This window comes from Magnolia sinica, chromosome 9 (genome assembly GCF_029962835.1).
Source record: "Magnolia sinica isolate HGM2019 chromosome 9, MsV1, whole genome shotgun sequence".
In the NCBI taxonomy this organism is placed as follows: domain Eukaryota; kingdom Viridiplantae; phylum Streptophyta; class Magnoliopsida; order Magnoliales; family Magnoliaceae; genus Magnolia; species Magnolia sinica.
In genome coordinates, this window is record NC_080581.1 from 17,310,993 (window position 1) to 17,320,214 (window position 9,222).

General features: G+C 38.9%; 1 long non-coding RNA gene across 1 annotated transcript; it reads right to left on the bottom strand.

Moving 5' to 3' along the window:
• Positions 1–7,493: 7,493 nt before the first annotated feature.
• LOC131256988 (uncharacterized) lies at positions 7,494–8,965 on the bottom strand. Its single transcript, XR_009177035.1, has 2 exons — positions 8,021–8,965; positions 7,494–7,903 (listed from the first exon to the last, which is right to left on the bottom strand). It is a non-coding gene; the product is annotated as an uncharacterized LOC131256988 (long non-coding RNA).
• Between the last annotated feature and the right edge of the window lie 257 nt (positions 8,966–9,222).

Sequence of the window (9,222 nt, forward strand, 5' to 3'; positions counted from 1 at the left end):
CTGAGCACTGTAAAATAAATTCCTCATTTTTAGAGAAACAGAGAAGTCTCCCTGGAGATGTGCACAGTCAAGAAGGATATTATGGGGGACACCACCCAGGGGAGTCTCTCTGGAGATGTACATAATCAAGAAGGATATTATAGGCCACACGACCGAGGGTTTGCCTAGTATATGTGGGCTTCCATTTCACACGAGTGAGGCCCATTCTTCAGTAATCCCAATAATTGTTCTGTTACACCCCACCTTGGATGCACCATGATCCAAAACTCTCCTCAACTGAAAGATTCTGACCACTGATATTTGGAACTCAGTTGAATTTGAACTCGTGGATTGTCCTCTCAAGGTAGTTTTTTGGGCCGATTACTCAATCATGGGTCCCACTTTTTAGAATTGATGAAAACTTCATTATACTGTACACAGCCTTGGATCCCTTATTTACAATGCTAAGAAAGGCAAAAAAAAGTTTTGGAATTTCTCCATTTTTTTCAGTAATATGATTTTTCAATACTTTATATTATGAAACTACCCCTAGAAATTTGGCTGACACATAAGATCGGATACGTGTGCCGCATGGTGTCCACTCCATCACACTGTGGTCTTGGGATTAAGGAGCATATGTCGAAAAATGATAATTAGACAGCCATCAAATGATTGCTAATGCTGTCAAAGTCAAGGGTCAGTGCCGTTGAATGGTTAAGAGTCTGATTAGTGTGATTTTTAATTGACAATTGAGGCCAATGGATGGCTACTTTTGCACACAAGCCAATGGGGCATGTATAGGACCCATGCTGTTTTTGTTTTTGTTTTGTTTTGTTTTTTTTTTTTGTAACACCCTGTAGCTCCCGTACTTGGGTGTTACTGTGAAATGTGGGCTATCCTTCAAAGCTAACACTCGGGATTTCGGAAAACAAGTTCTAAACTCGAGTTACGAAATCTGGGGCGTTACAAAATGGTATCAAAGCGAGTTTAGATAAACCAGGCCTTGGGGAAATGGACTTGTAGGAACTCAAATGACTCAAATTTATGTTGATGAAAATTAGAGATTTGAACTTAGGTGGATTTCCCTTAAAATTAGGGTGTTTGTGAATCTAAAGACCCAAATTTTAAGTTGCCTGAAAATTTTTGGATAGCCGTTGAACATAGAAACTGAACTTAGATACCTTGGGAGAACAGATTCCCACCATGATAAACATAAGATCAAACAAGAACAATCTTTGAGTTTGACTTACAAAGAATGATTTTTGAAATCTAGAATTTAACTTTCTATAAAATTTTCTTTAGTTAGAAATAACATTGTCACAACATTTAGCAAATGATTACTATTAGAGTGGGCCCATAACCCACAGGTCACATGATCGAAACCATGGTTTAATCATCGGAAGACCATAATCAAATGTGGGAGTTTAAGTCCGAAAGTTTTTATAGTAGTCCCACCAAGAAGACATTCCGATAATTATTATTATTATTTTTTAAATGAAATGGAAATTTACATGATATTTCCCAAGTGTTTAAAATAATTGGGACCACGAATTGACAGAATATTGTTATAGCGAGGTGTATGCGGTTTGATTCAATTTTAAATACTGATAATTATTAATGGACTTAATGATCTGATCAAGCAGAAGACCGGTATTCACTAGGATTAGGAAATGATATCAATGAATCCACTGCTCTGTAGGCAGAGGATCAGTGTATCAGGCTCAAACCCACTACAAATGTCATTTCGTGTTACCCCAAATATTGAAAACAATAATTTTTACTCAAGAAAGCTGGAAACTATCAAAAAGAAAAAAACAAGATATAATATTAGTGATAAAGATTCTTCTTTATATATTTATTGCGATACTGTATGAAATTGTGATATTAGTGGGTGTAATGATTCTTTTAGACTCTTAGTTTTTAAAAAAAATGCATGGATTATGATAAATTTATATATAACATGTTAAAAATTTGGGTAATGATTACATACATAGACTTATAAAAAAATGAAAAAAAAGAAAAAAAGAAAAAAAGAAGAAGGATAGACTAGTAGGATAATTTTACTACTTGTAATGCTAATGGTTAAGATGTACATTACCAAATCTCGCGGGCGAGATTTTCTTTAAGGGGGGTAGATTATAATAGCCCCAGTTTTGATAGTCAATCGTATACACTTGTACATACATGTGTATTTCTAGAAAAAAAAAATAATAATAATAGTGAACGCGCTTAGAGACACCGTATATTAGATTTTTCTTTGTTCCCATTAATGGTAGAAGTGTTGAATTTCGGGGACGAAATTCTCTTTAAGGGGGGTAGATTGTAACACCCGTTATCTCCCGTACTTGGGTGTTACTGTGACCATGAAACTAAATAGACGGAGTGGATCTTTTCAAACATCAATGTGGACCCTACCATTGAATTGTGCATGTACACAACTTGTGTGCACATGTAGTGCATTGGACCGTTAATTCAATCAAACGGGTGCTGGCCCGTGATTTTCTGAAAATAGAGAGGTTTTCTCTCTCCTTCTTTTATTCCCGTTAAAATAAGATTTAAACGGACTGTGTCCGTTGTTTTTGTTTGTGGCCCACCATCAAGGACCATGGGAATGATCTGAACCGTCCATCTAACTGAGGAGGTGGGCCTGACTAAACCTTTGGTCTTTTCCACTATTTCTACACACGTGCATGCACGAATGCGGGAGAAATCGTGCGTGCATGTGGTACATTTCGAAAACGGAAAAAGATTCCGTTTCTTCCTTCTTAGCTTGCATTCACATGCACCCTCCCCTTGTATCCTAGCCCTCCACCTCAGTGGATCTCCACCTTACAATCCCAGCCACCCATTTTAGGGCTTCTTTAGTTGTGGTTCGAGTTTCCCATCTGCCGCCGCATGTTGCACTCGAACCCATTAGGAAAACGCTAATAACCGTCTCATTGGTGGGTCCCACAGTGATCAAGGGACCCATCCGATCCATTCAAAAGCTATGGATCAAAGGATGGGGTCATGGATCAGAAATCACCATGATCTGACCTATCATCTTCCCCATTTATTCGAAAACCCACCACCTACTGATGGGGCCCATTCGCTGATCAGAACCTCCTGTTAGGTGGGCCAAGGTCCTAGAAGTCCATCCATATGGTCCGATCACGGCCATGCAAGCTATTTTTAATCTGAATCATTCAAATGACACCATGTTGCATATAGGTTTGTAACCGACTCGGCTAACTAATCAAGTGATTAGTTAGCATCCGAAAATTCTAGAATGGGATTAGAAGGGCATATAAAACCCTACTTGTTAGGGCAACCCTTTCCAAAACGAAAAGAAAATTAGAAAGAGGAAGGGGCGCTGCTTCTAGCATTGCACTCGGTTGAGTCGACTCAGCTTGAGTCACTGTAAATCGGGCTGAGTCCAGCATCTCATTAGTTTTTCTAACCAAAAAAGAGAAGAAGAGAAGTAGGAAGGGAAGAGGAAGAAGAAGATGGAGGAGAGATGAGTGGAGCGTCATCCTCTCGTTGCCGCACCATCTTGACTCGGATCGAGTTCGGTCTGGGTTGGGTTGCAAGCCCTGCTGGTCGTTGCAGGAGAAAGGAGGAAAAGAGAAGCTGGAAGAAGTGAGGGAATGAGAGAGAGGGAGATCTGATCGGGGGCTGTCGTATTGAGTTAGGCTTAGTTGCGGTCGAGCCGAGTCATCGAGCTGCCTTAACTCGCTAAGTCAAGCAAGTTTTGGGGCCTGTTTTAGTTCAAATCCATGGCTAGACACTTTAGCAGAGAAGGAAAGAAGAAAGTGAAGAACCAAGAAGAAGAATAAGAAGAAGGCAATGTACATAGAGTGTTACCGAGTCAGATTGGAGTTTAGCCATGTCGACTCAGTGATCGCTGAGTTCGATTGAGTTGGGATAGGCTTGGTCCAAATCTAGGTGCTGGACGAGAATTCCAGCTGTGGAGTTTAGGCCTAGGCCCAGGTGTAGTGGGTGTAATGTTTTGGCTTGTTGATCGAGTTGAGGTTGGGTAGAAACTGAGTCGAGTTAACTTAGCGGAGCAAGGTAAGCTTAATTGCAAGAATTTGCAGATTTTAAACCTATTTTGAATTAATATAATTCGATGTTAGTCTTCATTTGTTATGTAAGAATTATAAGTTTTCAAATGTCATCTTTGGATTGCCTGATTAGGTCGAGTTGATTAGGTTGGATCCGAGTTGACTCGGATTTGAGGTAAGCTAAAATCTAAATGTCAATTTAGGTTGTTAATTAGAGTAAAGTTCATGACTATTCAAGGGTCATTAAATACACATTTGATTAGTGACGTAGGTATAGATTTTTCCTAATTAGGCTTTTTCCAATTTCATGTTATTCGCCCTAATTAATGCTAGGTACATATCGATCAAGTTGTATGCATCTTGAGGACTTCATTTCTTCCTATATTTCCACACTTAAGAGTTCCTTCGATTCAAGGGAACCTCTCTTGATAAGTGAGGATTCACCATTCAAGCTTTCCTTCGTTATGATAGTTAATTTAGTTTTCTGTTGATTTATTTTTATAATAATGTTTATGACTTGTTTACGTGTATGATTGAATGATTAGTTGATTTATGAATTGTTGATCTTCACTTTAAGATGATTGGCAATTATACGTGCACATTCCCTTATAATTAGGAACCAAAATAAGTACATTTATTGATTTGTAGAAATTAATGATCTAAATCCTATAGGGTTATGATTTATTTGAATGTGGAATTATTTTCTCTAGTTTAGTTTCGATGTATACTTATGTGTATTTGTTTGATAATGTATATTGAATTGATTGTAGTTTAGTTTAACACTTGATGATGCATATTGAATTGATTGTAGTTTGGTTTAACAATTGATTGTGTTAAGTTGTAATTGAAATTTAATGTTATATGTTAGTGAATATGTATATTGGTGTTTTCTCGAGCTAGTGGCCGTTTGTGAATAAATTAAATGTTATGTGGTCATAGACTTACCATTTCCTGGATTATTTGTGTTTATGTGGTTTGTGGATTGTAATATTTGGTGATGTCCTTGAAGGACTTGGTGCTAATGTAGCTTATTGGAAGGACTTTTGTTGTTGGAAGTATATCTAGACTGGTGATGGTAATTTCTACGTGTCGAATTATGAGTGACCACTAGTTATAGAGATTCTTGTAAATGGAATGTCTTGGATTCTTTATTTTACTATCACTACTTATAATAATTTGAGTGTGTTAGAATCTTACTTGTTTAAGTCTAATGAGCCGGGGATGGTGGAATGTGACACTATGCCTGAGCTGTCGGCCTATGCTGGGTTGCACGCGCCCCTCGTAGTGACCTTTGAGCTTCTCTGATATTCTGTTTGGAAATCGTACTAATAACGGTTGGATTAATCATGCATATATGACATGTGGGCGTTATCGGGTGCTTGGTCGACTGTTTGGAAGACCAGGGTACTGTTTAAACGATCCTTTTTGCATTTTGAATGGGTTGACTGTTTGAAAGACCCGATATCTTGTATGAATGGGCTAACTGTTTGAAAGGTCCATTCATTTGTTCAGCTGGATGTGCATCCCTAGGTTAATTGCATTCATGCATTCGTTCATTAATCAAGATTAAGTTGACGATTGAATATTGTGTATGAAGTGGATTGTATCTTCTTATATTATACATTAAATTGTAGTTTGGATGTTATAACCATTTGTTTTATATTTATGGAGAATGGATTGTATCTCTTCATGTTATACTTTGAATTCTAGATGGATATGTAGTTGGTGTTGTACTTGTGAGTGGTGATTGTAATTTAGATATTATATTTTCTTAAATTCTTACTTGAAAATGTGAGTTGTATCTTCTTCTGAATTGCATGTGGTATCTTCCTATATCTCACTTGTGAAACATAAATTGTTCATTTTCGTATTTTACTTATGAAGTTTACGTTGGATATTGTATTCTCTTGAGTTATTTGAATTCCATTCTTGACTATTGTGATGCTTGGTAATCTTGGAGGGTGTACCTCACTATGGCCATTAATGCTATCAAACCGTATTCAGTTGATGTAGGTTATGTAGATGATGCACTGATCAACATTGGTGTGGGGCATGGAGAGCTGAATGATCTTACAACTCCAGATCCTAGTTTTCTTTCATTATTTTTTTATATTTGAGTCTTTAGTTTGTATAAGCCGAATGGAGCAACCATTTGTATAAGTTGAGATATATTTTAGACATTTCCTCCATGTATGGTTTGTTTGCTTCCGTTGTGATTGCTCACTTATAATAGAAAAATAAAATAAAAAAAATTACTGTGAAATGTGGGCTATCCTTCAAAGTTAACACTTGAGATTTCGGAAAACGAGTACTAAACTCGGGTAACGAAATCCCAGGCATTACAGTTAGCTTGTTAGTACACCCCACTGTCAGTTCACACTTCACGGTTAGCCACCCCCACTAGGGATCGATACCAAGACCTTAGTGTTGAAACGAGGTATCTTTCACTGTCCGCCACTTGAGCTATGGATCAGGGTATCATGCTGTTGAATTAGTGCACTTGGTATGTGTTTTGGGGCACCTTCATACATGCACACGTGTATCTAACCTGTGTTGGACATTTGAAAGGATCTGCTTAGCAAAGGACTCTTTTTAGGCAGGCAAAGGACTCAACGGATGGCCGCATGGCACAAGGACTGTGGTAACAAGAGCAACAGGGCGAGGGATGTGCAGCAGGGGCTTGAAAGAACCAATTTCATCTCCAAGCCAACACTTCGAGTCGTGCTGATCTATCCTCTCTCAATACTAATGTTGCACCATGAGTGATGTGATTGGATGGCCAGGTTAACATCAAGTGATGCGCATGGCAGGATCAAAGCAAGGAACTGAAACAAGGAGAGCAGACAGCTTACTCAAATCAACCACATCCAGGTAGATAGCCTCTTCTACTCCCGACCGGTCAAGAAGCCAGGCTAACTCCATTCATTTAGAGTTTTGCTAAGCGCATATGTTGGCAATAAAGCTCATGTACATGCCACAGATTTGCCCGCAATGTCACGTAGGTGTGAGATCCAATCCATGCATCAGGTTGGTCTGACCCTTGTACATGTTTTTCCAAGAATGGCCACTCAGCATATGAGACCAAATATTGAAAACAAGCGGATGGGTTGGAAAACTTCACCCAAGTTTTTCTGAGCTGTACATTTGTTTTGCAAACTGTGGCCCACTTGACTGTGGATCAACCTGATTATTGGGTCACGGCATCAGTGTAGTGGTGCTGCTCGATAGGATTGGGTTTCATACGTCATGCAATGCTTGCACATGTGTGATGTGTGCATGAGCTTTATTGCACTTGCATGTGAGCTTGACAAGGATAGAGATACTGGGAATGGAAGTGGTTTCTAAGACATCATAGAGAGGTTGGGAAATTGTAGAATTTTTTCTTGTTTGATACTTTAGCAGAGTGTGATGGTTGATATTCAGGCACTTTGAAGTTGCACATGGCACATGGCAAACATTAACTCAATCAGATTGTCTGATGCGTTTGACCCACTTATATTATCATCCAAAATTCAGATTTGTTTAACTATTCTAGCCCCTTTGGCCGTGCATTAAAGACCCACCAATAAGCCAATTGGGAAATCAAATCAATGTAACTTTTGGTCTGATAGGCAATTAAATAAAGGTCCACGACTTGTATAGTTTAGCTTGAATTCCCACTGGTACACGGAAGTATAAACCCCATAATCTAACGAAGCATAAAAGAATTTTATTTTATTTTTTTCTCTCTCTTGCACCTAATAGATGTCCCTTGTAAATAACATGAATGCGCAAAACTCTTTACATGTCCTTCGATAATGCCATATTTAAGCCAGTCGAGTATCCCTTTCATCTTTCCAAGAGATCCAAAAGAAGAAGGTGAGAGCCCAGGTATTCAAGAGCTGGGACCATAAAAAAACAAAAAGAAGAAGTGAGAAACAGGATTCCACAGGATGTCCTTGCACCGTTGCTGCATTAAACGCAAAGAAGAATGGAAGGATAACAATCCATCACTCGACCTATTGCAATCAGGGCGGATTCAAATGTGCCCTTTTTGTCTCTGTTGGAACATGCCATTCTTGATTTTGCTCGTATGGCTTGTGAAAGCAGCTAAACAGGCCGCTTCTGGAGAGCAGCATGTGGTGCCCACCATGGTGTGAGTGTAGCATGAAACCTGTCCGGCAGGTTAACCCCACCATGCAAATGGGACTCATGAAATCAAAGCGATTCAATAAGCTCAGCTGGCCACACCAACGACAACACTTGGATGAGTGCCGGAAACCTCACAAGTTTGCATTGTGGCCAACCTGGGAGGTGATGCCATCAGCATGGTCGACTGTAATAACTAATATTTCCTGGAGAAGAGGATGGTTGATAACTAGTATTTCCTGAAGAAGAGGATAGTTGAGAGACTATGATCTCTCTCCAAAGGAGTCCAAGGCCATTACAGGTTGATGACGCAAGGCTTGCCTGTTTTTTCTCCAAATTTGCCAAGTCTAGACAACATGTGATCATTTGGAAACATGAAATTTGCTAAAACAATCTGACTTCACCCATTTCCAGCATCTCTACCATAATGTGGATGATATTGGAAATGAATGGAACTCTTAATGTGGTCTACTGCTTTATAGATAGGTAAAAGTAGATAAATAATAGGCAATGGATCTTAGCCATTGGACTAGTGGCATGCAGCATAGACAATACATTTTAGCCAAAGGTGTGAAATTACAGGGCAATGCAGCTTTATCCTCGAGTGGTGTCAAGGGGGCATTTAGAGGTAACCTAGGGATGGGTGTTGCAAGGAACGCCAAGAAAGCTTATCTTTTTTCTTTTCTTTTTTTGTAAAGGTAACACAAGCACTATTTTTTATGGCCTTCCCATTATTGAGATTGAATGGTTATTGCCTTGAAATTGAAAACAATTCTAACATTGTTATGCATTTGTTGAATTCTGAGGGGCACACAGTGGAGAGTGTTTTTTTTTTGGGGAGTGGGGGTAGTCTTGGGGGATGCCTCAATGACAACTTCTCCATTTATATGGGCTGGCTTAGATTAAAAAAAATTGAAATTTCCTCAACTTTTTTTCTGAAAGTTCTATTGCACATCTTTCTAGTGCAGCGAGCGAAAGCATGGATAAAACCAAATGAAGTTCACACAGATGTCGTTCTATGCTCCCCACATATGAGAAGTCCTAAAGAGAACTAGGAATATTGCAATCAGAC